Source organism: Garra rufa, chromosome 1 (genome assembly GCF_049309525.1).
Source record: "Garra rufa chromosome 1, GarRuf1.0, whole genome shotgun sequence".
Lineage (NCBI taxonomy): Eukaryota > Metazoa > Chordata > Actinopteri > Cypriniformes > Cyprinidae > Garra > Garra rufa.
Window position 1 is genome coordinate 90606275 of NC_133361.1, and position 27659 is coordinate 90633933.

Consider the following 27659-nt stretch of genomic DNA (forward strand, 5'->3'; position numbering starts at 1 on the left):
ACCAAACTGCATTATGCAAAAAAGTGTAGCGCAAGCCAGCCAGGAGTCGAACCTAGAATCTTCTGATCCGTAGTCAGACGAGTTATCCATTGCGCCACTGGCCCACCGACTGGGGGACCTCGTGCTTGCGCCCGACTTGTTGGTTTTCGACGTGACAGAAGCCTGTATTGCTGTCTGCTTGTTCTCATGCTATTAGCAGGCCAGCACCAGATCAGCCCTTCCCTGGTGGTCTAGTGGTTAGGATTCGGCGCTCTCACCGCCGCGGCCCGGGTTCGATTCCTGGTCAGGGAACTCTCTTTTGCCCCCCTAACGGCGGACTGTGAAATCAAGCTCTGCTGGGCGCTTTCAGAAGGCCGGCCCCCCCAAAAAAGGTGGGCACATGAAAAAACAACTTCCTTCGAGCCGGAGTCGAACCAGCGACATAATGATTGCCAACGCTTCACCTACAGTCCTCCGCTCTACCAGCTGAGCTATCGAAGCACGGCTATGTGGGGTCACAACCTCTTCCTATTTGGTTTCTGCAGCTCGACTGCTGGCCAAAAAACGGCCTTCGACGCAGGAAGACGTGCGGCCCGTTCGAAGAGGGAAGCAAAGAGGAGCCCGCCTTCCCATACCGGGAGTCAAACCCGGGCCACCTGGGTGAAAACCAAGAATCCTGACCGCTAGACCATATTGGAACTGGTCAGTGGAATCCTTGTCCGGGTAAAAAAAAAGATTCCAAAAATAGTCACGCCACGCATTGGAAAAGACAAGCGTGGTCTTGCATTGTAACCGTTATCTCAAGGAAAAACAGCCTATCGCCGGTCTGTCAAGGTACAGAAATGAAAAAATCATGAGATTAGCAATGAAACTGAGACGCGGTTTTAAACGGATAAGTTGCTGATTACCGGCTAGTTCGGATTTCATTTCGTGTCCAACTTTTTCTCAAAGCCTGGGTGGCACGTAGGAATAGGGCAACAATTCGGCAAGCCCGTGACATCAAAACCAAACTGCATTACGCAAAAAGTGTAGCGCAAGCCAGCCAGGAGTCGAACCTAGAATCTTCTGATCCGTAGTCAGACGAGTTATCCATTGCGCCACTGGCCCACCGACTGGGGGACCTCGTGCTTGCGCCCGACTTGTTGGTTTTCGACGTGACAGAAGCCTGTATTGCTGTCTGCTTGTTCTTGTGCTATTAGCAGGCCAGCATCAGATCAGCCCTTCCCTGGTGGTCTAGTGGTTAGGATTCGGCGCTCTCACCGCTGCGGCCCGGGTTCGATTCCCGGTCAGGGAACTCTCTTTTGCCCCCCTCCCCCCTAACGGCGGACTGTGAAATCAAGCTCTGCTGGGCGCTTTCAGAAGGCCGGCCCCCCCAAAAAAGGTGGGCACATGAAAAAACAACCTCCTTCGAGCCAGAGTCGAACCAGCGACCTAAGGATTGCCAACGCTTCACCTACAGTCCTCCGCTCTACCAGCTGAGCTATCGAAGGCACGGGTCTGTAGGGTTTGTAGGGTCACAACCTCTGCCTATTAGGTTTCTGCAGCTCGACTGCTGGCCAAAAAACGGCCTTCGACGCAGGAAGACGTGCGGCCCGTTCGAAGAGGGAAGCAAAGAGGAGCCCGCCTTCCCATACCGGGAGTCAAACCCGGGCCACCTGGGTGAAAACCAAGAATCCTGACCCCTAGACCATATTGGAACTGGTCAGTGGAAGCCTTGTCCGGGTAAAAAAAAAGATTCCAAAAATAGTCACGCATTGGAAAAGACAAGCGTGGTCTTGCATTGTAACCGTTATCTCAAGGAAAAACAGCCTATCGCCGGTCTGTCAAGGTACAGAAATGAAAAAATCATGAGATTAGCAATGAAACTGAGACGCGGTTTTAAACGGATAAGTTGCTGATTAACGGCTAGTTCGGATTTCATTTCGTGTCCAACTTTTTCTCAAAGCCTGGGTGGCACGTAGGAATAGGGCAACAATTCGGCAAGCCCGTGACATCAAAACCAAACTGCATTACGCAAAAAGTGTAGCGCAAGCCAGCCAGGAGTCGAACCTAGAATCTTCTGATCCGTAGTCAGACGCTTTATCCATTGCGCCACTGGCCCACCGACTGGGGTCACTCGTGCTTGCGCCCGACTTGTTGGTTTTCGACGTGACAGAAGCCTGTATTGCTGTCTGCTTGTTCTTGTGCTATTAGCAGGCCAGCATCAGATCAGCCCAGCATCAGATCAGCCCAGCATCAGATCAGCCCAGCATCAGATCAGCCCAGCATCAGATCAGCCCAGCATCAGATCAGCCCAGCATCAGATCAGCCCAGCATCAGATCAGCCCTTCCGTGGCGGTCTAGTGGTTAGGATTCGGCGCTCTCACCGCCGCGGCCCGGGTTCGATTCCCGGTCAGGGAACTCTCTTTTGCCCCCCTCCCCCCCAACGGCGGACTGTGAAATCAAGCTCTGCTGGGGGCTTTCAGAAGGCCGGCCCCCCCCCCAAAAAAAGGTGGGCATATGAAAAAACAACCTCCTTCGAGCCGGAGTCGAACCAGCGACATAATGATTGCCAACGCTTCACCTACAGTCCTCCGCTCTACCAGCTGAGCTATCGAAGCACGGCTATGTGGGGTCACAACCTCTTCCTATTAGGTTTCTGCAGCTCGACTGCTGGCCAAAAAACGGCCTTCGACGCAGGAAGACGTGCGGCCCGTTCGAAGAGGGAAGCAAAGAGGAGCCCGCCTTCCCATACCGGGAGTCAAACCCGGGCCACCTGGGTGAAAACCAAGAATCCTGACCGCTAGACCATATTGGAACTGGTCAGTGGAATCCTTGTCGGGGTAAAAAAAAAGATTCCAAAAATAGTCACGCCACGCATTGGAAAAGACAAGCGTGGTCTTGCATTGTAACCGTTATCTCAAGGAAAAACAGCCTATCGCCGGTCTGTCAAGGTACAGAAATGAAAAAATCATGAGATTAGCAATGAAACTGAGACGCGGTTTTAAACGGATAAGTTGCTGATTACCGGCTAGTTCGGATTTCATTTCGTGTCCAACTTTTTCTCAAAGCCTGGGTGGCACGTAGGAATATCAAAACCAAACTGCATTATGCAAAAAGTGTAGCGCAAGCCAGCCAGGAGTCGAACCTAGAATCTTCTGATCCGTAGTCAGACGAGTTATCCATTGCGCCACTGGCCCACCGACTGGGGGACCTCGTGCTTGCGCCCGACTTGTTGGTTTTCGACGTGACAGAAGCCTGTATTGCTGTCTGCTTGTTCTCATGCTATTAGCAGGCCAGCACCAGATCAGCCCTTTCCTGGTGGTCTAGTGGTTAGGATTCGGCGCTCTCACCGCCGCGGCCCGGGTTCGATTCCCGGTCAGGGAACTCTCTTTTGCCCCCCTCCCCCCTAACGGCGGACTGTGAAATCAAGCTCTGCTGGGCGCTTTCAGAAGGCCGGCCCCCCCAAAAAAGGTGGGCACATGAAAAAACAACCTCCTTCGAGCCAGCGACCTAAGGATTGCCAACGCTTCACCTACAGTCCTCCGCTCTACCAGCTGAGCTATTGAAGACACGGGTCTGTAGGGTTTGTAGGGTCACAACCTCTGCCTATTAGGTTTCTGCAGCTCGACTGCTGGCCAAAAAACGGCCTTCGACGCAGGAAGACGTGCGGCCCGTTCGAAGAGGGAAGCAAAGAGGAGCCCGCCTTCCCATACCGGGAGTCAAACCCGGGCCACCTGGGTGAAAACCAAGAATCCTGACCGCTAGACCATATTGGAACTGGTCAGTGGAAGCCTTGTCCGGGTAAAAAAAAAGATTCCAAAAATAGTCACGCATTGGAAAAGACAAGCGTGGTCTTGCATTGTAACCGTTATCTCAAGGAAAAACAGCCTATCGCCGGTCTGTCAAGGTACAGAAATGAAAAAATCATGAGATTAGCAATGAAACTGAGACGCGGTTTTAAACGGATAAGTTGCTGATTAACGGCTAGTTCGGATTTCATTTCGTGTCCAACTTTTTCTCAAAGCCTGGGTGGCACGTAGGAATAGGGCAACAATTCGGCAAGCCCGTGACATCAAAACCAAACTGCATTACGCAAAAAGTGTAGCGCGAGCCAGCCAGGAGTCGAACCTAGAATCTTCTGATCCGTAGTCAGACGCGTTATCCATTGCGCCACTGGCCCACCGACTGGGGGACCTCGTGCTTGCGACCGACTTGTTGGTATTCGACGTGACAGAAGCCTGTATTGCTGTCTGCTTGTTCTCATGCTATTAGCAGGCCAGCACCTAATCAGCCCTTCCCTGGTGGTCTAGTGGTTAGGATTCGGCGCTCTCACCACCGCGGCCCGGGTTCGATTCCCGGACAGGGAACTCTCTTTTGCCCCCCTTCCCCCCAACGGCGGACTGTGAAATCAAGCTCTGCTGGGCGCTTTCAGAAGGCCGGCCCCCCCAAAAAAGGTGGGCACATGAAAAAACAACCTCCTTCGAGCCGGAGTCGAACCAGCGACCTAAGGATTGCCAACACTTCACCTACAGTCCTCCGCTCTACCAGCTGAGCTATCGAAGGCACGGGTCTGTGGGGTCACAACCTCTGCCTATTAGGTTTCTGCAGCTCGACTGCTGGCCAAAAAACGGCCTTCGACGCAGGAAGACGTGCGGCCCCTTCGAAGAGGAGCCCGCCTTCCCATGCCGGGAGTCGAACCCGGGCCACCTGGGTGAAAACCAGGAATCCTGACCGCTAGACCATATGGAAACTGGTCAGTGGAAGCCTTGTCCAGGGAAAAAAAAAGATTCCAAAAATAGTCACGCCACGCATTCGAAAAAACAAGTGAGGTCTTGCATTGTAACCGTTATCTCAAGGAAAAACAGCCTATCGCCGGTCTGTCAAGGTACAGAAATGAAAAAATCATGAGATTAGCAATGAAACTGAGACGCGGTTTTAACCGGATAAGTTGCTAATTATTGGCTAGTTCGGATTTCATTTCGTGTCCAACTTTTTCTCAAAGCCTGGGTGACACGTAGGAATAGGGCAACGATTCTGCAAGCCCGTGACATCAAAACCAAACTGCATTATGCAAAAAGCGTAGCGCGAGCCAGCCAGAAGTCGAACCTAGAATCTTCTGATCCGTAGTCAGACACTTTATCCATTGCGCCACTGGCCCACCGACTGGGGTCCCTCGTGCTTGCGCCCAACTTGTTGGTTTTCGACGTGACAGAAGCCTGTATTGCTGTCTGCTTGTTCTTGTGCTATTAGCAGGCCAGCATCAGATCAGCCCAGCATCAGATCAGCCCAGCATCAGATCAGCCCAGCATCAGATCAGCCCAGCATCAGATCAGCCCTTCCCTGATGGTCTAGTGGTTAGGATTCGGCGCTCTCACCGCCGCGGCCCGGGTTCGATTCCCGGTCAGGGAACTCTCTTTTGCCCCCCTCCCCCCCAACGGCGGACTGTGAAATCAAGCTCTGCTGGGGGCTTTCAGAAGGCCGCCCCCCCCCCAAAAAAAAGGTGGGCACATGAAAAAACAACCTCCTTCGAGCCGGAGTCGAACCAGCGACATAATGATTGCCAACGCTTCACCTACAGTCCTCCGCTCTACCAGCTGAGCTATCGAAGCACGGCTATGTGGGGTCACAACCTCTTCCTATTAGGTTTCTGCAGCTCGACTGCTGGCCAAAAAACGGCCTTCGACGCAGGAAGACGTGCGGCCCGTTCGAAGAGGGAAGCAAAGAGGAGCCCGCCTTCCCATACCGGGAGTCAAACCCGGGCCACCTGGGAGAAAACCAAGAATCCTGACCGCTAGACCATATTGGAACTGGTCAGTGGAATCCTTGTCCGGGTAAAAAAAAAGATTCCAAAAATAGTCACGCCACGCATTGGAAAAGACAAGCGTGGTCTTGCATTGTAACCGTTATCTCAAGGAAAAACAGCCTATCGCCGGTCTGTCAAGGTGCAGAAATGAAAAAATCATGAGATTAGCAATGAAACTGAGACGCGGTTTTAAACGGATAAGTTGCTGATTACAGGCTAGTTCGGATTTCATTTCGTGTCCAACTTTTTCTCAAAGCCTGGGTGGCACGTAGGAATAGGGCAACAATTCGGCAAGCCCGTGACATCAAAACCAAACTGCATTACGCAAAAAGTGTAGCGCAAGCCAGCCAGGAGTTGAACCTAGAATCTTCTGATCCGTAGTCAGACACGTTATCCATTGCGCCACTGGCCCACCAACTGGGGGACTTCGTGCTTGCGCCCGACTTGATGGTTTTCGACGTGACAGAAGCCTGTATTGCTGTCTGCTTGTTCTCGTGTTATTAGCAGGCCAGCACCAGATCAGCCCTTCCCTGGTGGTCTAGTGGTTAGGATTCGGCGCTCTCACCGCCGCGGCCCGGGTTCGATTCCCGGTCAGGGAACTCTCTTTTGCCCCCCTCCCCCCTAACAGCGGACTGTGAAATCAAGCTCTGCTGGGCGCTTTCAGAAGGCCGGCCCCCCCAAAAAAGGTGGGCACATGAAAAAACAACCTTCTTCGAGCCAGAGTCGAACCAGCGACCTAAGGATTGCCAACGCTTCACCTACAGTCCTCCGCTCTACCAGCTGAGCTATCGAAGGCACGGGTCTGTAGGGTCTGTAGGGTCTCAACCTCTGCCTATTAGGTTTCTGCAGCTCGACTGCTGCAAAAAGCGTAGCGCGAGCCAGCAAGAAGTCGAACCTAGAATCTTCTGATCCGTAGTCAGACGCTTTATCCATTGCGCCACTGGCCCACCGACTGGGGTCCCTCGTGCTTGCGCCCGACTTGTTGGTTTTCGACGTGACATAAGCCTGTATTGCTGTCTGCTTGTTCTTGTGCTATTAGCAGGCCAGCATCAGATCAGCCCAGGATCAGATCAGCCCAGCATCAGATCAGCCCTTCCCTGGTGGTCTAGTGGTTAGGATTCGGCGCTCTCACCGCCACGGCCCTGGGTTCGATTCCCGGTCAGGGAACTCTCTTTTGCCCCCCTTCCCCCCAACGGCGGACTGTGAAATCAAGCTCTGCTGGGCGCTTTCAGAAGGCCGGCCCCCCCAAAAAAGGTGGGCACATGAAAAAACAACCTCCTTCGAGCCGGAGTCGAACCAGCGACATAATGATTGCCAACGCTTCACCTACAGTCCTCCGCTCTACCAGCTGAGCTATTGAAGCACAGCTATGTGGGGTCACAACCTCTTCCTATTAGGTTTCTGCAGCTCGACTGCTGGCCAAAAAACGGCCTTCGACGCAGGAAGACGTGCGGCCCGTTCGAAGAGGGAAGCAAAGAGGAGCCCGCCTTCCCATACCGGGAGTCAAACCCGGGCCACCTGGGTGAAAACCAAGAATCCTGACCGCTAGACCATATTGGAACTGGTCAGTGGAAGCCTTGTCCAGGGAAAAAAAAAGATTCCAAAAATAGTCACGCCACGCATTCGAAAAAACAAGCGAGGTCTTGCATTGTAACCGTTATCTCAAGGAAAAACAGCCTATCGCCGGTCTGTCAAGGTACAGAAATGAAAAAATCATGAGATTAGCAATGAAACTGAGACGCGGTTTTAACCGGATAAGTTGCTAATTATTGGCTAGTTCGGATTTCATTTCGTGTCCAACTTTTTCTCAAAGCCTGGGTGACACGTAGGAATAGGGCAACGATTCTGCAAGCCCGTGACATCAAAACCAAACTGCATTATGCAAAAAGCATAGCGCGAGCCAGCCAGAAGTCGAACCTAGAATCTTCTGATCCGTAGTCAGACGCTTTATCCATTGCGCCACTGGCCCACCGACTGGGGTCCCTCGTGCTTGCGCCCGACTTGTTGGTTTTCGACGTGACAGAAGCCTGTATTGCTGTCTGCTTGTTCTTGTGCTATTAGCAGGCCAGCATCAGATCAGCCCAGCATCAGATCAGCCCAGCATCAGATCAGCCCAGCATCAGATCAGCCCAGCATCAGATCAGCCCTTCCCTGGTGGTCTAGTGGTTAGGATTCGGCGCTCTCACCGCCGCGGCCCGGGTTCGATTCCCGGTCAGGGAACTCTCTTTTGCCCCCCTCCCCCCCAACGGCGGACTGTGAAATCAAGCTCTGCTGGGGGCTTTCAGAAGGCCGCCCCCCCCCCCCCCAAAAAAAAGGTGGGCACATGAAAAAACAACCTCCTTCAAGCCGGAGTCGAACCAGCGACATAATGATTGCCAACGCTTCACCTACAGTCCTCCGCTCTACCAGCTGAGCTATCGAAGCACGGCTATGTGGGGTTACAACCTCTTCCTATTAGGTTTCTGCAGCTCGACTGCTGGCCAAAAAACGGCCTTCGACGCAGGAAGACGTGCGGCCCGTTCGAAGAGGGAAGCAAAGAGGAGCCCGCCTTCCCATACCGGGAGTCAAACCCGGGCCACCTGGGAGAAAACCAAGAATCCTGACCGCTAGACCATATTGGAACTGGTCAGTGGAATCCTTGTCCGGGTAAAAAAAAAGATTCCAAAAATAGTCACGCCACGCATTGGAAAAGACAAGCGTGGTCTTGCATTGTAACCGTTATCTCAAGGAAAAACAGCCTATCGCCGGTCTGTCAAGGTGCAGAAATGAAAAAATCATGAGATTAGCAATGAAACTGAGACGCGGTTTTAAACGGATAAGTTGCTGATTACAGGCTAGTTCGGATTTCATTTCGTGTCCAACTTTTTCTCAAAGCCTGGGTGGCACGTAGGAATAGGGCAACAATTCGGCAAGCCCGTGACATCAAAACCAAACTGCATTACGCAAAAAGTGTAGCGCAAGCCAGCCAGGAGTCGAACCTAGAATCTTCTGATCCGTAGTCAGACGCGTTATCCATTGCGCCACTGGCCCACCAACTGGTGGACCTCGTGCTTGCGCCCGACTTGTTGGTTTTCGACGTGACAGAAGCCTGTATTGCTGTCTGCTTGTTCTCATGCTATTAGCAGGCCAGCACCAGATCAGCCCTTCCCTGGTGGTCTAGTGGTTAGGATTCGGCGCTTTCACCGCCGCGGCCCGGGTTCGATTCCCGGTCAGGGAGCTCTCTTTTGCCCCCCTCCCCCCTAACAGCGGACTGTGAAATCAAGCTCTGCTGGGCGCTTTCAGAAGGCCGGCCCCCCCAAAAAAGGTGGGCACATGAAAAAACAACCTTCTTCGAGCCAGAGTCGAACCAGCGACATAATGATTGCCAACGCTTCACCTACAGTCCTCCGCTCTACCAGCTGAGCTATTGAAGCACGGCTATGTGGGGTCACAATCTCTTCCTATTAGGTTTCTGCAGCTCGACTGCTGGCCAAAAAACGGCCTTCGACGCAGGAAGACGTGCGGCCCGTTCGAAGAGGGAAGCAAAGAGGAGCCCGCCTTCCCATACCGGGAGTCAAACCCGGGCCACCTGGGTGAAAACCAAGAATCCTGACCGTTAGACCATATTGGAACTGGTCAGTGGAAGCCTTGTCCGGGTAAAAAAAAAGATTCCAAAAATAGTCACGCCACGCATTGGAAAAGACAAGCGTGGTCTTGCATTGTAACCGTTATCTCAAGGAAAAACAGCCTATCGCCGGTCTGTCAAGGTACAGAAATGAAAAAATCATGAGATTAGCAATGAAACTGAGACGCGGTTTTAAACGGATAAGTTGCTGATTAACGGCTAGTTCGGATTTCATTTCGTGTCCAACTTTTTCTCAAAGCCTGGGTGGCACGTAGGAATATCAAAACCAAACTGCATTATGCAAAAAGTGTAGCGCAAGCCAGCCAGGAGTCGAACCTAGAATCTTCTGATCCGTAGTCAGACGAGTTATCCATTGCGCCACTGGCCCACCGACTGGGGGACCTCGTGCTTGCGCCCGACTTGTTGGTTTTCGACGTGACAGAAGCCTGTATTGCTGTCTGCTTGTTCTCAAGCTATTAGCAGGCCAGCACCAGATCAGCCCTTCCCTGGTGGTCTAGTGGTTAGGATTCGGCGCTCTCACCGCCGCGGCCCGGGTTAGATTCCCGGTCAGGGAACTCTCTTTTGCCCCCCTCCCCCCTAACGGCGGACTGTGAAATCAAGCTCTGCTGGGCGCTTTCAGAAGGCCGGCCCCCCCAAAAAAAGGTGGGCACATGAAAAAACAACCTCCTTCGAGCCAGCGACCTAAGGATTGCCAACGCTTCACCTACAGTCCTCCGCTCTACCAGCTGAGCTATCGAAGGCACGGGTCTGTAGGGTTTGTAGGGTCACAACCTCTGCCTATTAGGTTTCTGCAGCTCGACTGCTGGCCAAAAAACGGCCTTCGACGCAGGAAGACGTGCGGCCCGTTCGAAGAGGGAAGGAAAGAGGAGCCCGCCTTCCCATACCGGGAGTCAAACCCGGGCCACCTGGGTGAAAACCAAGAATCCTGACCGCTAGACCATATTGGAACTGGTCAGTGGAAGCCTTGTCCGGGTAAAAAAAAAGATTCCAAAAATAGTCACGCATTGGAAAAGACAAGCGTGGTCTTGCATTGTAACCGTTATCTCAAGGAAAAACAGCCTATCGCCGGTCTGTCAAGGTACAGAAATGAAAAAATCATGAGATTAGCAATGAAACTGAGACGCGGTTTTAAACGGATAAGTTGCTGATTAACGGCTAGTTCGGATTTCATTTCGTGTCCAACTTTTTCTCAAAGCCTGGGTGGCACGTAGGAATAGGGCAACAATTCGGCAAGCCCGTGACATCAAAACCAAACTGCATTACGCAAAAAGTGTAACGCGAGCCAGCCAGGAGTCGAACCTAGAATCTTCTGATCCGTAGTCAGACGCGTTATCCATTGCGCCACTGGCCCACCGACTGGGGGATCTCGTGCTTGCGCCCGACTTGTTGGTATTCGACGTGACAGAAGCCTGTATTGCTGTCTGCTTGTTCTCATGCTATTAGCAGGCCAGCACCTAATCAGCCCTTCCCTGGTGGTCTAGTGGTTAGGATTCGGCGCTCTCACCACCGCGGCCCGGGTTCGATTCCCGGACAGGGAACTCTCTTTTGCCCCCCTTCCCCCCAACGGCGGACTGTGAAATCAAGCTCTGCTGGGCGCTTTCAGAAGGCCGGCCCCCCAAAAAAGGTGGGCACATGAAAAAACAACCTCCTTCGAGCCGGAGTCGAACCAGCGACCTAAGGATTGCCAACACTTCACCTACAGTCCTCCGCTCTACCAGCTGAGCTATCGAAGGCACGGGTCTGTGGGGTCACAACCTCTGCCTATTAGGTTTCTGCAGCTCGACTGCTGGCCAAAAAACGGCCTTCGACGCAGGAAGACGTGCGGCCCCTTCGAAGAGGAGCCCGCCTTCCCATACCGGGAGTCGAACCCGGGCCACCTGGGTGAAAACCAGGAATCCTGACCGCTAGACCATATGGAAACTGGTCAGTGGAAGCCTTGTCCAGGGAAAAAAAAAGATTCCAAAAATAGTCACGCCACGCATTCGAAAAAACAAGCGAGGTCTTGCATTGTAACCGTTATCTCAAGGAAAAACAGCCTATCGCCGGTCTGTCAAGGTACAGAAATGAAAAAATCATGAGATTAGCAATGAAACTGAGACGCGGTTTTAACCGGATAAGTTGCTGATTACCGGCTAGTTCGGATTTCATTTCGTGTCCAACTTTTTCTCAAAGCCTGGGTGGCACGTAGGAATATCAAAACCAAACTGCATTATGCAAAAAGTGTAGCGCAAGCCAGCCAGGAGTCGAACCTAGAATCTTCTGATCCGTAGTCAGACGAGTTATCCATTGCGCCACTGGCCCACCGACTGGGGGACCTCGTGCTTGCGCCCGACTTGTTGGTTTTCGACGTGACAGAAGCCTGTATTGCTGTCTGCTTGTTCTCATGCTATTAGCAGGCCAGCACCAGATCAGCCCTTCCCTGGTGGTCTAGTGGTTAGGATTCGGCGCTCTCACCGCCGCGGCCCGGGTTCGATTCCAAGAATCCTGACCGCTAGACCATATTGGAACTGGTCAGTGGAAGCCTTGTCCGGGTAAAAAAAAGATTCCAAAAATAGTCACGCATTGGAAAAGACAAGCGTGGTCTTGCATTGTAACCGTTATCTCAAGGAAAAACAGCCTATCGCCGGTCTGTCAAGGTACAGAAATGAAAAAATCATGAGATTAGCAATGAAACTGAGACGCGGTTTTAAACGGATAAGTTGCTGATTAACGGCTAGTTCGGATTTCATTTCGTGTCCAACTTTTTCTCAAAGCCTGGGTGGCACGTAGGAATAGGGCAACAATTCGGCAAGCCCGTGACATCAAAACCAAACTGCATTACGCAAAAAGTGTAGCGCGAGCCAGCCAGGAGTCGAACCTAGAATCTTCTGATCCGTAGTCAGACGCGTTATCCATTGCACCACTGGCCCACCGACTGGGGGACCTCGTGCTTGCGCCCGACATGTTGGTTTTCGACGTGACAGAAGCCTGTATTGCTGTCTGCTTGTTCTCATGCTATTAGCAGGCCAGCACCAGATCAGCCCTTCCCTGGTGGTCTAGTGTTTAGGATTCGGCGCTCTCACCGCCGCGGCCCGGGTTCGATTCCCGGTCAGGGAACTCTCTTTTGCCCCCCTTCCCCCCAACGGCGGACTGTGAAATCAAGCTCTGCTGGGCGCTTTCAGAAGGCCGGCCCCCCCAAAAAAGGTGGGCACATGAAAAAACAACCTCCTTCGAGCCGGAGTCGAACCAGCGACCTAAGGATTGCCAACGCTTCACCTACAGTCCTCCGCTCTACCAGCTGAGCTATCGAAGGCACGGGTCTGTGGGGTCACAACCTCTGCCTATTAGGTTTCTGCAGCTCGACTGCTGGCCAAAAAACGGCCTTCGACGCAGGAAGACGTGCGGCCCCTTCGAAGAGGAGCCCGCCTTCCCATACCGGGAGTCGAACCCGGGCCACCTGGGTGAAAACCAAGAATCCTGACCGCTAGACCATATTGGAACTGGTCAGTGGAATCCTTGTCCGGGTAAAAAAAAAGATTCCAAATATAGTCACGCCACGCATTGGAAAAGACAAGCGTGGTCTTGCATTGTAACCGTTATCTCAAGGAAAAACAGCCTATCGCCGGTCTGTCAAGGTACAGAAATGAAAAAATCATGAGATTAGCAATGAAACTGAGACGCGGTTTTAAACGGATAAGTTGCTGATTACCGGCTAGTTCGGATTTCATTTCGTGTCCAACTTTTTCTCAAAGCCTGGGTGGCACGTAGGAATATCAAAACCAAACTGCATTATGCAAAAAAGTGTAGCGCAAGCCAGCCAGGAGTCGAACCTAGAATCTTCTGATCCGTAGTCAGACGAGTTATCCATTGCGCCACTGGCCCACCGACTGGGGGACCTCGTGCTTGCGCCCGACTTGTTGGTTTTCGACGTGACAGAAGCCTGTATTGCTGTCTGCTTGTTCTCATGCTATTAGCAGGCCAGCACCAGATCAGCCCTTCCCTGGTGGTCTAGTGGTTAGGATTCGGCGCTCTCACCGCCGCGGCCCGGGTTCGATTCCTGGTCAGGGAACTCTCTTTTGCCCCCCTAACGGCGGACTGTGAAATCAAGCTCTGCTGGGCGCTTTCAGAAGGCCGGCCCCCCCAAAAAAGGTGGGCACATGAAAAAACAACTTCCTTCGAGCCGGAGTCGAACCAGCGACATAATGATTGCCAACGCTTCACCTACAGTCCTCCGCTCTACCAGCTGAGCTATCGAAGCACGGCTATGTGGGGTCACAACCTCTTCCTATTTGGTTTCTGCAGCTCGACTGCTGGCCAAAAAACGGCCTTCGACGCAGGAAGACGTGCGGCCCGTTCGAAGAGGGAAGCAAAGAGGAGCCCGCCTTCCCATACCGGGAGTCAAACCCGGGCCACCTGGGTGAAAACCAAGAATCCTGACCGCTAGACCATATTGGAACTGGTCAGTGGAATCCTTGTCCGGGTAAAAAAAAAGATTCCAAAAATAGTCACGCCACGCATTGGAAAAGACAAGCGTGGTCTTGCATTGTAACCGTTATCTCAAGGAAAAACAGCCTATCGCCGGTCTGTCAAGGTACAGAAATGAAAAAATCATGAGATTAGCAATGAAACTGAGACGCGGTTTTAAACGGATAAGTTGCTGATTACCGGCTAGTTCGGATTTCATTTCGTGTCCAACTTTTTCTCAAAGCCTGGGTGGCACGTAGGAATAGGGCAACAATTCGGCAAGCCCGTGACATCAAAACCAAACTGCATTACGCAAAAAGTGTAGCGCAAGCCAGCCAGGAGTCGAACCTAGAATCTTCTGATCCGTAGTCAGACGAGTTATCCATTGCGCCACTGGCCCACCGACTGGGGGACCTCGTGCTTGCGCCCGACTTGTTGGTTTTCGACGTGACAGAAGCCTGTATTGCTGTCTGCTTGTTCTTGTGCTATTAGCAGGCCAGCATCAGATCAGCCCTTCCCTGGTGGTCTAGTGGTTAGGATTCGGCGCTCTCACCGCTGCGGCCCGGGTTCGATTCCCGGTCAGGGAACTCTCTTTTGCCCCCCTCCCCCCTAACGGCGGACTGTGAAATCAAGCTCTGCTGGGCGCTTTCAGAAGGCCGGCCCCCCCAAAAAAGGTGGGCACATGAAAAAACAACCTCCTTCGAGCCAGAGTCGAACCAGCGACCTAAGGATTGCCAACGCTTCACCTACAGTCCTCCGCTCTACCAGCTGAGCTATCGAAGGCACGGGTCTGTAGGGTTTGTAGGGTCACAACCTCTGCCTATTAGGTTTCTGCAGCTCGACTGCTGGCCAAAAAACGGCCTTCGACGCAGGAAGACGTGCGGCCCGTTCGAAGAGGGAAGCAAAGAGGAGCCCGCCTTCCCATACCGGGAGTCAAACCCGGGCCACCTGGGTGAAAACCAAGAATCCTGACCCCTAGACCATATTGGAACTGGTCAGTGGAAGCCTTGTCCGGGTAAAAAAAAAGATTCCAAAAATAGTCACGCATTGGAAAAGACAAGCGTGGTCTTGCATTGTAACCGTTATCTCAAGGAAAAACAGCCTATCGCCGGTCTGTCAAGGTACAGAAATGAAAAAATCATGAGATTAGCAATGAAACTGAGACGCGGTTTTAAACGGATAAGTTGCTGATTAACGGCTAGTTCGGATTTCATTTCGTGTCCAACTTTTTCTCAAAGCCTGGGTGGCACGTAGGAATAGGGCAACAATTCGGCAAGCCCGTGACATCAAAACCAAACTGCATTACGCAAAAAGTGTAGCGCAAGCCAGCCAGGAGTCGAACCTAGAATCTTCTGATCCGTAGTCAGACGCGTTATCCATTGCGCCACTGGCCCATCGACTGGGGGACCTCGTGCTTGCGCCCGACTTGTTGGTATTCGACGTGACAGAAGCCTGTATTGCTGTCTGCTTGTTCTCATGCTATTAGCAGGCCAGCACCAAATCAGCCCTTCCGTGGTGGTCTAGTGGTTAGGATTCGGCGCTCTCACCGCCGCGGCCCGGGTTCGATTCCCGGTCAGGGAACTCTCTTTTGCCCCCCTCCCCCCTAACGGCGGACTGTGAAATCAAGCTCTGCTGGGCGCTTTCAGAAGGCCGGCCCCCCCAAAAAAGGTGGGCACATGAAAAAACAACCTCCTTCGAGCCGGAGTCGAACCAGCGACCTAAGGATTGCCAACGCTTCACCTACAGTCCTCCGCTCTACCAGCTGAGCTATCGAAGGCACGGGTCTGTGGGGTCACAACCTCTGCCTATTAGGTTTCTGCAGCTCGACTGCTGGCCAAAAAACTGCCTTCGACGCAGGAAGACGTGCGGCCCCTTCGAAGAGGAGCCCGCCTTCCCATACCGGGAGTCGAACCCGGGCCACCTGGTTGAAAACCAGGAATCCTGACCGCTAGACCATATGGAAACTGGTCAGTGGAAGCCTTGTCCGGGTAAAAAAAAAGATTCCAAAAATAGTCACGCCACGCATTCGAAAAAACAAGCGAGGTCTTGCATTGTAACCGTTATCTCAAGGAAAAACAGCCTATCGCCGGTCTGTCAAGGTACAGAAATGAAAAAATCATGAGATTAGCAATGAAACTGAGACGCGGTTTTAACCGGATAAGTTGCTAATTATTGGCTAGTTCGGATTTCATTTCGTGTCCAACTTTTTCTCAAAGCCTGGGTGACACGTAGGAATAGGGCAACGATTCTGCAAGCCCGTGACATCAAAACCAAACTGCATTATGCAAAAAGCGTAGCGCGAGCCAGCCAGAAGTCGAACCTAGAATCTTCTGATCCGTAGTCAGACGCTTTATCCATTGCGCCACTGGCCCACCGACTGGGGTCCCTCGTGCTTGCGCCCGACTTGTTGGTTTTCGACGTGACAGGAAGCCTGTATTGCTGTCTGCTTGTTCTTGTGCTATTAGCAGGCCAGCATCAGATCAGCCCAGCATCAGATCAGCCCAGCATCAGATCAGCCCAGCATCAGATCAGCCCAGCATCAGATCAGCCCTTCCCTGATGGTCTAGTGGTTAGGATTCGGCGCTCTCACCGCCGCGGCCTGGGTTCGATTCCCGGTCAGGGAACTCTCTTTTGCCCCCCTCCCCCCTAACGGCGGACTGTGAAATCAAGCTCTGCTGGGCGCTTTCAGAAGGCCGGCCCCCCCAAAAAAGGTGGGCACATGAAAAAACAACCTCCTTCGAGCCAGAGTCGAACCAGCGACCTAAGGATTGTCAACGCTTCACCTACAGTCCTCCGCTCTACCAGCTGAGCTATCGAAGGCACGGGCGTCACAACCTCTGCCTATTAGGTTTCTGCAGCTCGACTGCTGGCCATAAAACGGCCTTCGACGCAGGAAGACGTGCGGCCCCTTCGAAGAGGAGCCCGCCTTCCCATACCGGGAGTCGAACCCGGGCCACCTGGGTGAAAACCAGGAATCCTGACCGCTAGACCATATGGGAACTGGTCAGTGGAAGCCTTGTCCGGGTAAAAAAAAAAGATTCCAAAAATAGTCACGCCACGCATTCGAAAAAACAAGCGAGGTCTTGCATTGTAACCGTTATCTCAAGGAAAAACAGCCTATCGCCGGTCTGTCAAGGTACAGAAATGAAAAAATCATGAGATTAGCAATGAAACTGAGACGCGGTTTTAACCGGATAAGTTGCTGATTATTGGCTAGTTCGGATTTCATTTCGTGTCCAACTTTTTCTCAAAGCCTGGGTGACACGTAGGAATAGGGCAACGATTCTGCAAGCCCGTGACATCAAAACCAAACTGCATTATGCAAAAAGCGTAGCGCGAGCCAGCCAGAAGTCGAACCTAGAATCTTCTGATCCGTAGTCAGACGCTTTATCCATTGCGCCACTGGCCCACCGACTGGGGTCACTCGTGCTTGCGCCCGACTTGTTGGTTTTCGACGTGACAGAAGCCTGTATTGCTGTCTGCTTGTTCTTGTGCTATTAGCAGGCCAGCATCAGATCAGCCCAGCATCAGATCAGCCCAGCATCAGATCAGCCCAGCATCAGATCAGCCCAGCATCAGATCAGCCCAGCATCAGATCAGCCCTTCCGTGGTGGTCTAGTGGTTAGGATTCGGCGCTCTCACCGCCGCGGCCCGGGTTCGATTCCCGGTCAGGGAACTCTCTTTTGCCCCCCTCCCCCCCAACGGCGGACTGTGAAATCAAGCTCTGCTGGGGGCTTTCAGAAGGCCGGCCCCCCCCCAAAAAAAGGTGGGCATATGAAAAAACAACCTCCTTCGAGCCGGAGTCGAACCAGCGACATAATGATTGCCAACGCTTCACCTACAGTCCTCCGCTCTACCAGCTGAGCTATCGAAGCACGGCTATGTGGGGTCACAACCTCTTCCTATTAGGTTTCTGCAGCTCGACTGCTGGCCAAAAAACGGCCTTCGACGCAGGAAGACGTGCGGCCCGTTCGAAGAGGGAAGCAAAGAGGAGCCCGCCTTCCCATACCGGGAGTCAAACCCGGGCCACCTGGGTGAAAACCAAGAATCCTGACCGCTAGACCATATTGGAACTGGTCAGTGGAATCCTTGTCGGGGTAAAAAAAAAGATTCCAAAAATAGTCACGCCACGCATTGGAAAAGACAAGCGTGGTCTTGCATTGTAACCGTTATCTCAAGGAAAAACAGCCTATCGCCGGTCTGTCAAGGTGCAGAAATGAAAAAATCATGAGATTAGCAATGAAACTGAGACGCGGTTTTAAACGGATAAGTTGCTGATTACCGGCTAGTTCGGATTTCATTTCGTGTCCAACTTTTTCTCAAAGCCTGGGTGGCACGTAGGAATATCAAAACCAAACTGCATTATGCAAAAAGTGTAGCGCAAGCCAGCCAGGAGTCGAACCTAGAATCTTCTGACCCGTAGTCAGACGCGTTATCCATTGCGCCACTGGCCCACCGATTGGGGGACCTCGTGCTTGCGCCCGACTTGTTGGTTTTCGACGTGACAGAAGCCTGTATTGCTGTCTGCTTGTTCTCAGGTTATTAGCAGTTCATCACCAGATCAGCCCTTCCCTGGTGGTCTAGTGGTTAGGATTCGGCGCTCTCACCGCCGCGGCCCGGGTTCGATTCCCGGTTAGGGAACTCTCTTTTGCCCCCCCTCCCCCCCAACGGCGGACTGTGAAATCAAGCTCTGCTGGGTGCTTTCAGAAGGCCGGCCCCCCCAAAAAAGGTGGGCACATGAAAAAAGAACCTCCTTCGAGCTGGAGTCGAACCAGCGACCTAAGGATTGCCAACGCTTCACCTACAGTCCTCCGCTCTACCAGCTGAGCTATCGAAGGCACGTGTCTGTGGGGTCACAACCTCTGCCTATTACGTTTCTGCAGCTCGACTGCTGGCCAAAAAACGGCCTTCGACGCAGGAAGACGTGCGGCCCCTTCGAAGAGGAGCCCGCCTTCCCATACCGGGAATCGAACCCGGGCCACCTGGGTGAAAACCATGAATCCTGACCGCTAGACCATATGGGAACTGGTCAGTGGAAGCCTTGTCCGGGTAAAAAAAAAGATTCCAAAAATAGTCACGCCACGCATTGGAAAAGACAAGCGTGGTCTTGCATTGTAACCGTTATCTCAAGGAAAAACAGCCTATCCCCGGTCTGTCAAGGTACAGAAATGAAAAAATCATGAGATTAGCAATGAAACTGAGACGCGGTTTTAACCGGATAAGTTGCTGATTATTGGCTAGTTCGGATTTCATTTTGTGTCCAAGTTTTTCTCAAAGCCTGGGTGACACGTAGGAATGGGGCAACAATTCGGCAAGCCCGTGACATCAAAACCAAACTGCATTACGCAAAAAGCATAGCGCTAGCCAGCCAGGAGTCGAACCTAGAATCTTCTGATCCGTAGTCAGACGCGTTATCCATTTTTTTTTTTTTTTTTTACTTTATTATAGAAAAAATCATTTACATTCACAGAGAATAAAAACTAACATTAAAAGCCATGGGGAGAGTACCTTTAGATGTTTTACCACTAATAAACAATGTTGTAAATACCTAAAAGTAAAAGAATCTCAACAACAACAACAACAACAACAACAAAAAAAAAACATACCTCACACATATTCTTCTTTAAACTCCCATAAAATCAACCCTGATCCCCTGGCATTCGCCACTTAAAATCTTGGAAGGCCTTACAGACATCATCATTAAAAACACTGTAAAAATCAACAAGCTTGTCCATATTCTTAAAATAACAGTGCAAGCATTTAAAATATTTTTCTGCCTTACATTTAAAAATGTTTTCTACATTTGTGACTGTATTTCCCCTTTTCGCTATCATCCTCCTTTCCCACACCGCACTCTTCATAAGCATGACAAGCAAGTTTACAATTTTCCCATTTTTGCAGTGATTGCGTACTCCTAACATTCTTGTTTTATCCCATTCCATTCCATTTTCAAAGTTTCCTCCTTTTAGTCTCTCAAGTAATGCTTTGCAGCTCATGTAAAAAGAGTCCAGCTCTCTGCTATATGAAAACAGGTGAGAGAAGCTTTCGTCCTCGCATTTGCAGACTTTACACGTGGGGCTTTCCTCTCTTCCGATTTTGTGCAGAATAACATCTGTGAAGATAGCCCTGTGTCTGATTAAAAATTCAGAGTTTGCCAGTTTCGTCTCAACAAAGTTCCCTTTCATGTTGCTCCATATGTTCTCTTCTTTCAGGCCCTCGTATTTCTGTAGCCAGTAGTCACTAGCATTGGGTTTCTTAAAAGCTGCATCTCTAAAAATACCATAAAATCTTTTGACAGTACATTCATTAAAAATACACAATTTTCCATCAACCATTGCATACACCTCCTTTTCTCTTATACCAGGTTCACCACTTTCTATTATCTTAACCAGGGCTTAAAAACGGAAAAAAAATCCATTCGGTTCACTCCGAGCAGAATCGATATTATAACGTTTCTGTTCTAGCGTTCCTCATTAAACAATACGTTCCGAGAACGGTTTTCTAGAAAAAATACCGGTTAATAACGTTATTTTATTGCACAGCACGATAGATAGATAGATAGATAGATAGATAGATAGATAGATAGATAGATAGATAGATAGATAGATAGATAGATAGATAGATAGATAGATAGTGTGTGCCTTTTAATAACATGTTTGGCATTATGTTTACAAATGATTAAACCAAATTCCGTGTTCGTGTCATTTGAACTTCTTGTCTTTAAAACCGAAAGTAAACGAGTTCACAACCAGGGTTTGAAAAATTGTGCTATATTAACACCCTCAAATGCACTACATATAGCCAAAGTCCTTTTAAGAATGGTAAAATGGTAAGATGGTATTCTATAGTCTTTGATATAGCCTAGCGTCAGAAGATTTTTTTTATGAAAGTACAATGTTGCCAGATATTGCTACGAAAAACAAGCAATTACAAAAAGACAGAAAAAGATATCCGAAATAAGTTCAAAGCTTGTGTTTTTTAAACAAGATTAATATATCAGTAACACTAACGTTCAACTTTCCACTTTCCACTTTATAAACGTCCCAAAGTGTCACACTAAATTGGAAAAATACACGTATAATAGGTGGATCTGGCAACAAACGGAGGCTGCACACGCGCTCTCAAAACGCGCTCTCAAGCCCCGTTCACTGCGCTAGCTTCTCGCATCAACATGAATTGCAAACACTCATGCGATATGAGGTGGTTTAAACGGCTTAATAATCATTCAGAGAGCTTGGCATTTTATTTTTGTATATACAAAAATGACCAATGGCCAGACCTCGGTGACCTCATAGCTGGCTACGGCCGTGCCTGGAAACGCGTTACAAATGAGCTAATCATTTTTTTAAACAATTTTCTTGTTTGATAATACTATAGCGAAATAAGCCCCTTCAAGACCATCCGCTTCACATTCTGACCACACGTCTTAATCTGCGATAAAAACCTGTTGACTTAATTATTCCTTACCTAATATGCATAGCCATAATTAGGCTACAATAACTTAAACCTAAACATACCTTTGCACATGAAACAGCAGGTGCTTGGTAACCTTAAGCTCGTCGCATCAGAAAGGGCTCTGCTTATGACGTCTGCTTCGCGGGCATTTCACGGTGTATGCGTCACCGTCTCATTTGCGCACACAATTTGAATTCATGTTTTTGGTCTGCCAAATTGATATAATAAAGAGAACGATAAAAATACCGTTATTAACCGGTTAATTTGGAGTTTCTGTTTCTGTTTCTGTTCAGAACGATTAAAATTGATTTTGTTTTCGTTTTTGTTCCTGTTCCTGTTTAATGTCATTTGTTTTCGTTTTTCGTTTTCGTTCCTTAAACCGGTTCAGAGCCCTGATCTTAACCCAGTCTTTTGGTATTGCACTTTTGATAATACCATACTGTTTCGCAATCTCTTTCTTAATGTAGTCCTCCTTCTCATCCTCCATTGCATCAATGACAAACTGAACCGGTAAAAAACCTTTTTGAAAATCGTAAAACACATCTCTCACTTTGACAATCCCCACATCACACCATTTCTTAAAAAACAATTCCTTTCCTTCATTGATAATGCTCTTGTTTAAAAACAATGGTTGATTTAAAATATCATCTCTTCCTTTAGGAACATACTGCACATGTTTCAAAAACTCTCCCCAGGCACTTAAGAGTTCTTTGTAAAAGTTAGGCAGATCTTTGCACATCCAATTTTTTGTCTTCATCCATAAAATGTTCTCTCCCAGATTTAAATTCCCACATTTGCTTAAAAAGTACATCATAGTTTTTTTCCAGACCGTGTCAATATTTTCATTTAAAAATTTCTTCACCATTTTGACTCTTAAACTTTTCTTCCTCAGTGCTACGTCTAAAAGCCCCAAACCTCCCTTCTCAGCCACCCCTATAAGGGTATCATATGATATTCTCGGTGGCTTCTTTTCCCATAAAAAATCCATAAAACTTTTCTTTAGCCTTTTCTCAACCCAAAGTGGCATGCATGCAACATGTAAAATGTACCATAGCTTCGACACCATTAAAACATTTAATACTAGAACCTTCCCTTTCAAGCACAAGTTTCTCAGTTTCCATAAATTCAACTTTCTTTCTATGGCTCCTAAAATCTCTTCCCACATAATGTCATTCGTTTCCCTGTCATCGTGCCCCATTAAAACTCCTAAAATTTTCACTTCTCTAACTTCTTGAAAAGTAAAAACATCTTTTAAAATAGTAGCTTCACCAAATCTCATGTACACAGTTTTATCCTGATTCAATTTCCCTCCTGATCTACTGCAGTATTCCTGAACCACTTCGATTGCCACTTTGACGCTCTTTAGATCTCTTATTATTAAAGTTGTGTCATCTGCATACTGAAAGATACTATTCTCCTGCCCTCTGCCATCAATTTCTATTCCTCTTACATCCTTATTTTTCATTATAGCAAGACCCAAGGGCTCTGCCACCAGAGAGTATAATAGGGCTGAAAGGGGGCACCCTTGTCTGACAGACCTTGTAAGTTTAAAACTCTGAGTTAAAAAGCCGTTACACTTGATTCTAGTCACCACACCTTTATATAAAATTCTTATCCACTGTATAAAATTCTCTCCAAAACCAAATATCTTTAAAATCTCAAATAAAAACTGATGCTCCACCCTGTCGAAAGCTTTTTCAAAATCAAGACTTATCACATACCCTTTCATATTTTTCTCTTGTATGTAACTTATTATATCTTTAATACTGAATGAATCTTGTGGCTCTTTGGCTTAATGCTCATCTAAATATAATAGGGAAAAAATAGTTAGTAATGTGCATTTTGCAGGTATTGGACAACTACACAAATGTTTTTAATTTTTTTATAATGATACAACAATATATATTCAAGCTGACTAAATAATGGCACCCATTACAACAATTAAACATTATTTTATTGCTAATAAAGCAAAACAAGGTTACACATTTAATTAAAGATGTTACACTACAATTATACATATAAGTATTTGAATATGAAATTACTACATGCAGTTACGATAGGGATAAGATTATTGTTTTGTTTGGTTTACAGTTAGTTGCATCCAATTATTATTACTATACTAACTACATATAGCATGTATTAATGACAATGTAAAATAAAGTACATTGTTAGTTAAAAGCTGTGGTTATACATATGATAATCAATCTGAGAAAAAAAAAGAACAAAGAACATTTATTTTTATTCATTAATTTTTGTAAGGGATGTCTATATAACATTGCATTTTCATTTAAATTATTATTTGTAGCACTTGCATCTGTTTATATAAATAGTAATCCATCTGCAAACACAAAACTTGATTACTACATTCACACAGCAAAATCACATTAAATGTTAATTAGAAATGACAATGTCTACAACTAAACATATTTTTTAAATCCAAATCAAACTTTAAATAGAATAGATGTGTTTACTATGCAAAATTACAGGCAAATGGTGTTTTATATGTGAGATTATAGACAAATCATGGAAACAAAACATGATTACTACACTTTAACTATAGTAAAAGCATGGTAAATGACTTGTTTTTTTTTCATTCATATTTTTATTTATGGTAAGACTGTGTTTACACTTAAAGAACAAGTAAACTGAGTTTAATAAGTAGGATTACAGGCACAATTGTGTTTAATATGTGAGATTATAGGCAAGTAATGAAAAGAAAACATGATTACTACACTTTCACTATAGTAAAGCCATGGTAAATGATGACAAACACAAGCACGTTTTTTGTTGTTGCTGTTCATTCAGATTTTCATTTATAGTAAGACTGTGTTCATACAGTTGTAATCGATCAGCCAAAAACACAACATGGTTACTACGCTTTTACTATAGTAAAAACAAGGTAAATTGTCATAAGGGATGACTGCATTTACAGCTGAAACGCGTTTTTCCCCCATTTAAATCGAACTTAAGAATGAGTAAATGGACTTTAGAAAGTTAGATTACATTTAAACAGTGTTTCATTATGGGCAATTCGTGACTCAAAAGTTTGTGAACACCAAACACGGATGAACGACGGACGGAAACGTAACGAGTTACCAATTAAGAACATTGTAAACAGAGAGGAAGAAAGTAGAAAACATGTATTACTTACTTTGAAAAGTTATCCTATATTCCGTTCGTCTGATTTTTGAACCTGACTTAGAATGAAACTAAGCGCGGTGAGTGGCTCTCAACAATTGAGCTCGAGCGATGCGATTGGCTCTCGTCCATTCTCACAATGGATGGCGAGCGACGCGATTGGCTCTCGTACATTCTCACAATGGATGGCGAGCGATGCGATTGGCTCTCGTACATTCTCACAATGGACCGCGAGCGACGCGATTGGCTCTCGTCCATTCTCACAATGGATGGCGAGCAACGCGACTGGCTCTCGTCCATTCTCACAATGGACGTCGAGATCGGCGATTGGACGAGGAGACGGCCGTGGAAAAAGACGATCCTGCTCCAGGTAGCCTAATGGATAAGGCACTGGCCTCCTAAGCCAGGGATTGTGGGTTCGAGTCAGAATCAGAATCAGAATGAGCTTTATTGCCAGGTATGTTTGCACATACTAGGAATTTGTTTTTGTGACAGAGCTCCACAGTGCTACAGAATGACAGTGACAAGACGATACATATTATAAAAAGAACAATATAGAGGTATACAAGACAGACAATGTGCAAAAATAGCAAAGACATTTGAATGGAAGTAAGTATGTGCTTTAAATAAATAACGGAAAAATGAATAAAGAATGTATAGTGTTGTATGTTCCACGATCAAGTGTTCATGAGATGGATTGCCTGAGGAAAGAAACTGTTTCGGTGTCTGGTCGTTCTAGTGCTCAGTGCTCTGTAGCGCCGACCGGATGGTAACAGTTCAAAAAGTGAGTGTGCTGGATGTGAGGGGTCCAGAGTAATTTTGGCAGCCCTTTTTCGTACTCTGGATAAGTACAGATCTTGAAGGGTAGGGAGGGTTGTACCAATGATTCGCTCAGCAGTCCGGACTATCCGACGTAGTCTTCTGAGATCAGAATTTGTAGCTGAGCTGAACCAGATGGTAATTGAAGTGCAGAGGACGGATTCAATGATGGCAGAGTAAAACTGTTTCAGCAGTTCCTGTGGCAGGTTGAGTTTCCTCAGCTGGCGGAGGAAGTACAGCCTCTGCTGGGCCTTTTTCACAATGGAGTCTATGTGAATGTCCCACTTCAGGTCCTGAGAGATGGTATTTCCAAGGAACCTGAATGACTCCACTGTGTTTACAGTGCTGTTCATGATGGTGAGTGGGGGGAGAGCAGGGGGGGTTTTCCTGAAGTCTATGATCAACTCCACAGTTTTGAGCGTGTTGAGCTCCAGGTTGTTATGACTGCACCAGACAGCCAGCTCTTTTACCTCCTGTCTGTAAGCAGACTCGTCACCGTCCTGAATGAGGCCGATAAGTGTGGTGTCGTCTGCAAACTTCAGGAGCTTGACAGAGGGGTCTTTGGAGGTACAGTCATTTGTATACAGGGAGAGGAGCAGTGGGGAGAGGACACAACCCTGAGGGGCGCCAGTGCTGATAGTACGGGTGCTGGATGAGAATTTTCCTAGCCTCACTAGCTGCTGCCTGTCTGTCATGAAGCTGTTGATCCACTGACAGACTGATGTGGGCACAGAGAGCTGAGTTAGTTTGGGCAGGAGGAGGTTTGGGATGATAGTGTTGAAGGCTGAACTGAAGTCCACAAACAGGATCCTCGCGTAAGTCCCTGATTTGTCCAGATGCTGTAGTATGAAATGTAGACTCATGTTCACTGCATCATCTACAGACCTGTTTGCACGATAAGCAAACTGCAGGGGGTCCAGTGAGGGTCTGGTGATGTCCCTCAGATAAGCCAGAACCAGTTTCTCAAACGACTTCATGACGACAGATGTTAGCGCCACAGGTCTGTAGTAGTTAAGTCCTGTTATTTTGGGTTTCTTTGGAATGGGGATGATTTCCGAGCGTTTCAGAGAGGCGGGGACTTCACACAACTCCAAAGACCTATTGAAGATCTGTGAGAAAATGGGTTCCAGCTGATCTGCACAGGTTTTCAGACAGGCTGGTGTGACACCGTCAGGGCCTGGTGCCTTTCTTCTTTTGTTCTTTTTGAAGACCTTGCGTACCTCATCTTCACTGATTTGAATGGGAGTTGCAGGAGTGGGGGAGAGGGGTGATGTTGGAGGTGTAAATGGTGTCTTTTCAAACCGACAATAGAACTCGTTCAGATCGTCTGCCAGTTGCTGATTCTGCAAAGTGCTAAGGGATGATGTCTTGTAATTGGTGATGTGTTTTAGACCTTTCCACACTGATGAAGAGTCACTGGAATGAAATTGGTTCCTTATCTTTTCGGAATAATTTCTCTTTGCCACTTTGATCTCCTTTTCCAGTGTGTATTTGGCCTCTTTATACAAGACTTTGTCCCCTTTCCTGTAAGCATCATCTTTGACATGACGAAGCTGTCTGAGTTTTGCAGTGAACCATGGTTTGTCGTTGTTGTAAGTTAAGCGAGTCCTGGTAGGAATGCATAAATCCTCACAGAAACTGATATATGAAGTAACAGTCTCTGTAAGCTCGTCCAGATCAGTAGCAGCAGCTTCAAAAACACTCCAATCAGTACATTCGAAACAGGCTTGTAAAGCCCGCTCTGTTTCGTTGGTCCATCTCTTTACAGACTTTGCTACAGGTTTAGCAGATTTAAGTTGTTGCCTATAGGTTGGTATAAGATGAACCAGGCAGTGATCAGAAAGTCCCAAAGCTGCCCGTGAGACAGAGTGATATGCATTCCTTATTGTGGTGTAACAGTGGTCCAATATATTTCTATCTCTGGTCGGACATGTGATGTGCTGTCTGTATTTTGGAAGTTCACGGGAGAGATTTGCTCTATTAAAATCCCCAAGAATGATTAAAACAGAGTCCGGGTGTTGTTGTTCTGTCTCTGTGATGTGATCAGCGAGTTTCTGTAACGCCAGGCTCACGTGCGCTTGCGGTGGAATGTACACACTCATGAGAATGAACGAGCAAAACAGAGTCCCATCTGGGGTGACTTTCAGCAGAGTGGCGCAGCGAAAGCGTGCTGGGCCCAGAAGTCGATGGATTGAAACCATCCTCTGCTAAGATTGTTTCACTTGTATATGTGCTCAGGTGCTGCAAGACAAGTTAGAAATGTGTGCCAGAATCAAGTGATGTTGAAAAGACCAGTGTACGGGCTCTACATCAAGGTGAGCAGAGTGGCGCAGCGGAAGCGTGCTGGTCCCGTAACCCAGAGGTCGATGGATCGAAACCATCCTCTGCTAAGCTTGTTTCACTTTTATATGTGCC

The 27659-nt window shown here is 48.3% G+C and overlaps 33 non-coding genes across 33 annotated transcripts; 16 read left to right on the forward strand and 17 right to left on the reverse strand.

The window, feature by feature from the left end:
• The first annotated feature begins 219 nt into the window (after positions 1-219).
• On the forward strand, positions 220-291 carry trnae-cuc (transfer RNA glutamic acid (anticodon CUC)). The gene has a single exon. It is a non-coding gene; the product is annotated as a tRNA-Glu (tRNA).
• Positions 292-1201: 910 nt separating this feature from the next.
• Positions 1202-1273, forward strand: trnae-cuc (transfer RNA glutamic acid (anticodon CUC)). The gene has a single exon. It is a non-coding gene; the product is annotated as a tRNA-Glu (tRNA).
• Positions 1274-3273: 2000 nt separating this feature from the next.
• trnae-cuc (transfer RNA glutamic acid (anticodon CUC)) lies at positions 3274-3345 on the forward strand. Its single transcript has one exon. It is a non-coding gene; the product is annotated as a tRNA-Glu (tRNA).
• A 723-nt stretch (positions 3346-4068) lies between these two features.
• trnar-acg (transfer RNA arginine (anticodon ACG)) lies at positions 4069-4141 on the reverse strand. Its single transcript has one exon. It is a non-coding gene; the product is annotated as a tRNA-Arg (tRNA).
• A 296-nt stretch (positions 4142-4437) lies between these two features.
• Positions 4438-4524, reverse strand: trnay-gua (transfer RNA tyrosine (anticodon GUA)). The gene is given in 2 exon segments: positions 4438-4473; positions 4488-4524. It is a non-coding gene; the product is annotated as a tRNA-Tyr (tRNA).
• A 114-nt stretch (positions 4525-4638) lies between these two features.
• trnae-uuc (transfer RNA glutamic acid (anticodon UUC)) lies at positions 4639-4710 on the reverse strand. The gene has a single exon. It is a non-coding gene; the product is annotated as a tRNA-Glu (tRNA).
• Positions 4711-5298: 588 nt separating this feature from the next.
• Positions 5299-5370, forward strand: trnae-cuc (transfer RNA glutamic acid (anticodon CUC)). The gene has a single exon. It is a non-coding gene; the product is annotated as a tRNA-Glu (tRNA).
• A 733-nt stretch (positions 5371-6103) lies between these two features.
• Positions 6104-6176, reverse strand: trnar-acg (transfer RNA arginine (anticodon ACG)). Its single transcript has one exon. It is a non-coding gene; the product is annotated as a tRNA-Arg (tRNA).
• A 115-nt stretch (positions 6177-6291) lies between these two features.
• trnae-cuc (transfer RNA glutamic acid (anticodon CUC)) lies at positions 6292-6363 on the forward strand. The gene has a single exon. It is a non-coding gene; the product is annotated as a tRNA-Glu (tRNA).
• A 495-nt stretch (positions 6364-6858) lies between these two features.
• Positions 6859-6931, forward strand: trnae-cuc (transfer RNA glutamic acid (anticodon CUC)). The gene has a single exon. It is a non-coding gene; the product is annotated as a tRNA-Glu (tRNA).
• A 981-nt stretch (positions 6932-7912) lies between these two features.
• Positions 7913-7984, forward strand: trnae-cuc (transfer RNA glutamic acid (anticodon CUC)). Its single transcript has one exon. It is a non-coding gene; the product is annotated as a tRNA-Glu (tRNA).
• A 737-nt stretch (positions 7985-8721) lies between these two features.
• Positions 8722-8794, reverse strand: trnar-acg (transfer RNA arginine (anticodon ACG)). Its single transcript has one exon. It is a non-coding gene; the product is annotated as a tRNA-Arg (tRNA).
• A 115-nt stretch (positions 8795-8909) lies between these two features.
• On the forward strand, positions 8910-8981 carry trnae-uuc (transfer RNA glutamic acid (anticodon UUC)). The gene has a single exon. It is a non-coding gene; the product is annotated as a tRNA-Glu (tRNA).
• Positions 8982-9871: 890 nt separating this feature from the next.
• Positions 9872-9943, forward strand: trnae-cuc (transfer RNA glutamic acid (anticodon CUC)). Its single transcript has one exon. It is a non-coding gene; the product is annotated as a tRNA-Glu (tRNA).
• A 724-nt stretch (positions 9944-10667) lies between these two features.
• On the reverse strand, positions 10668-10740 carry trnar-acg (transfer RNA arginine (anticodon ACG)). Its single transcript has one exon. It is a non-coding gene; the product is annotated as a tRNA-Arg (tRNA).
• A 295-nt stretch (positions 10741-11035) lies between these two features.
• Positions 11036-11122, reverse strand: trnay-gua (transfer RNA tyrosine (anticodon GUA)). The gene is given in 2 exon segments: positions 11036-11071; positions 11086-11122. It is a non-coding gene; the product is annotated as a tRNA-Tyr (tRNA).
• A 114-nt stretch (positions 11123-11236) lies between these two features.
• trnae-uuc (transfer RNA glutamic acid (anticodon UUC)) lies at positions 11237-11308 on the reverse strand. Its single transcript has one exon. It is a non-coding gene; the product is annotated as a tRNA-Glu (tRNA).
• Positions 11309-12225: 917 nt separating this feature from the next.
• On the reverse strand, positions 12226-12298 carry trnar-acg (transfer RNA arginine (anticodon ACG)). The gene has a single exon. It is a non-coding gene; the product is annotated as a tRNA-Arg (tRNA).
• Positions 12299-12413: 115 nt separating this feature from the next.
• Positions 12414-12485, forward strand: trnae-cuc (transfer RNA glutamic acid (anticodon CUC)). The gene has a single exon. It is a non-coding gene; the product is annotated as a tRNA-Glu (tRNA).
• A 109-nt stretch (positions 12486-12594) lies between these two features.
• Positions 12595-12681, reverse strand: trnay-gua (transfer RNA tyrosine (anticodon GUA)). Its single transcript is given in 2 exon segments — positions 12595-12630; positions 12645-12681. It is a non-coding gene; the product is annotated as a tRNA-Tyr (tRNA).
• Positions 12682-12795: 114 nt separating this feature from the next.
• On the reverse strand, positions 12796-12867 carry trnae-uuc (transfer RNA glutamic acid (anticodon UUC)). The gene has a single exon. It is a non-coding gene; the product is annotated as a tRNA-Glu (tRNA).
• Positions 12868-13365: 498 nt separating this feature from the next.
• Positions 13366-13437, forward strand: trnae-cuc (transfer RNA glutamic acid (anticodon CUC)). The gene has a single exon. It is a non-coding gene; the product is annotated as a tRNA-Glu (tRNA).
• A 910-nt stretch (positions 13438-14347) lies between these two features.
• trnae-cuc (transfer RNA glutamic acid (anticodon CUC)) lies at positions 14348-14419 on the forward strand. The gene has a single exon. It is a non-coding gene; the product is annotated as a tRNA-Glu (tRNA).
• Positions 14420-15153: 734 nt separating this feature from the next.
• On the reverse strand, positions 15154-15226 carry trnar-acg (transfer RNA arginine (anticodon ACG)). The gene has a single exon. It is a non-coding gene; the product is annotated as a tRNA-Arg (tRNA).
• A 115-nt stretch (positions 15227-15341) lies between these two features.
• Positions 15342-15413, forward strand: trnae-cuc (transfer RNA glutamic acid (anticodon CUC)). The gene has a single exon. It is a non-coding gene; the product is annotated as a tRNA-Glu (tRNA).
• Positions 15414-15522: 109 nt separating this feature from the next.
• Positions 15523-15609, reverse strand: trnay-gua (transfer RNA tyrosine (anticodon GUA)). The gene is given in 2 exon segments: positions 15523-15558; positions 15573-15609. It is a non-coding gene; the product is annotated as a tRNA-Tyr (tRNA).
• Positions 15610-15723: 114 nt separating this feature from the next.
• trnae-uuc (transfer RNA glutamic acid (anticodon UUC)) lies at positions 15724-15795 on the reverse strand. Its single transcript has one exon. It is a non-coding gene; the product is annotated as a tRNA-Glu (tRNA).
• Positions 15796-16384: 589 nt separating this feature from the next.
• Positions 16385-16456, forward strand: trnae-cuc (transfer RNA glutamic acid (anticodon CUC)). Its single transcript has one exon. It is a non-coding gene; the product is annotated as a tRNA-Glu (tRNA).
• Positions 16457-16759: 303 nt separating this feature from the next.
• Positions 16760-16831, reverse strand: trnae-uuc (transfer RNA glutamic acid (anticodon UUC)). The gene has a single exon. It is a non-coding gene; the product is annotated as a tRNA-Glu (tRNA).
• A 605-nt stretch (positions 16832-17436) lies between these two features.
• trnae-cuc (transfer RNA glutamic acid (anticodon CUC)) lies at positions 17437-17508 on the forward strand. Its single transcript has one exon. It is a non-coding gene; the product is annotated as a tRNA-Glu (tRNA).
• An 893-nt stretch (positions 17509-18401) lies between these two features.
• On the forward strand, positions 18402-18473 carry trnae-cuc (transfer RNA glutamic acid (anticodon CUC)). Its single transcript has one exon. It is a non-coding gene; the product is annotated as a tRNA-Glu (tRNA).
• Positions 18474-18583: 110 nt separating this feature from the next.
• trnay-gua (transfer RNA tyrosine (anticodon GUA)) lies at positions 18584-18670 on the reverse strand. Its single transcript is given in 2 exon segments — positions 18584-18619; positions 18634-18670. It is a non-coding gene; the product is annotated as a tRNA-Tyr (tRNA).
• A 114-nt stretch (positions 18671-18784) lies between these two features.
• On the reverse strand, positions 18785-18856 carry trnae-uuc (transfer RNA glutamic acid (anticodon UUC)). The gene has a single exon. It is a non-coding gene; the product is annotated as a tRNA-Glu (tRNA).
• Positions 18857-27659: the final 8803 nt, after the last annotated feature.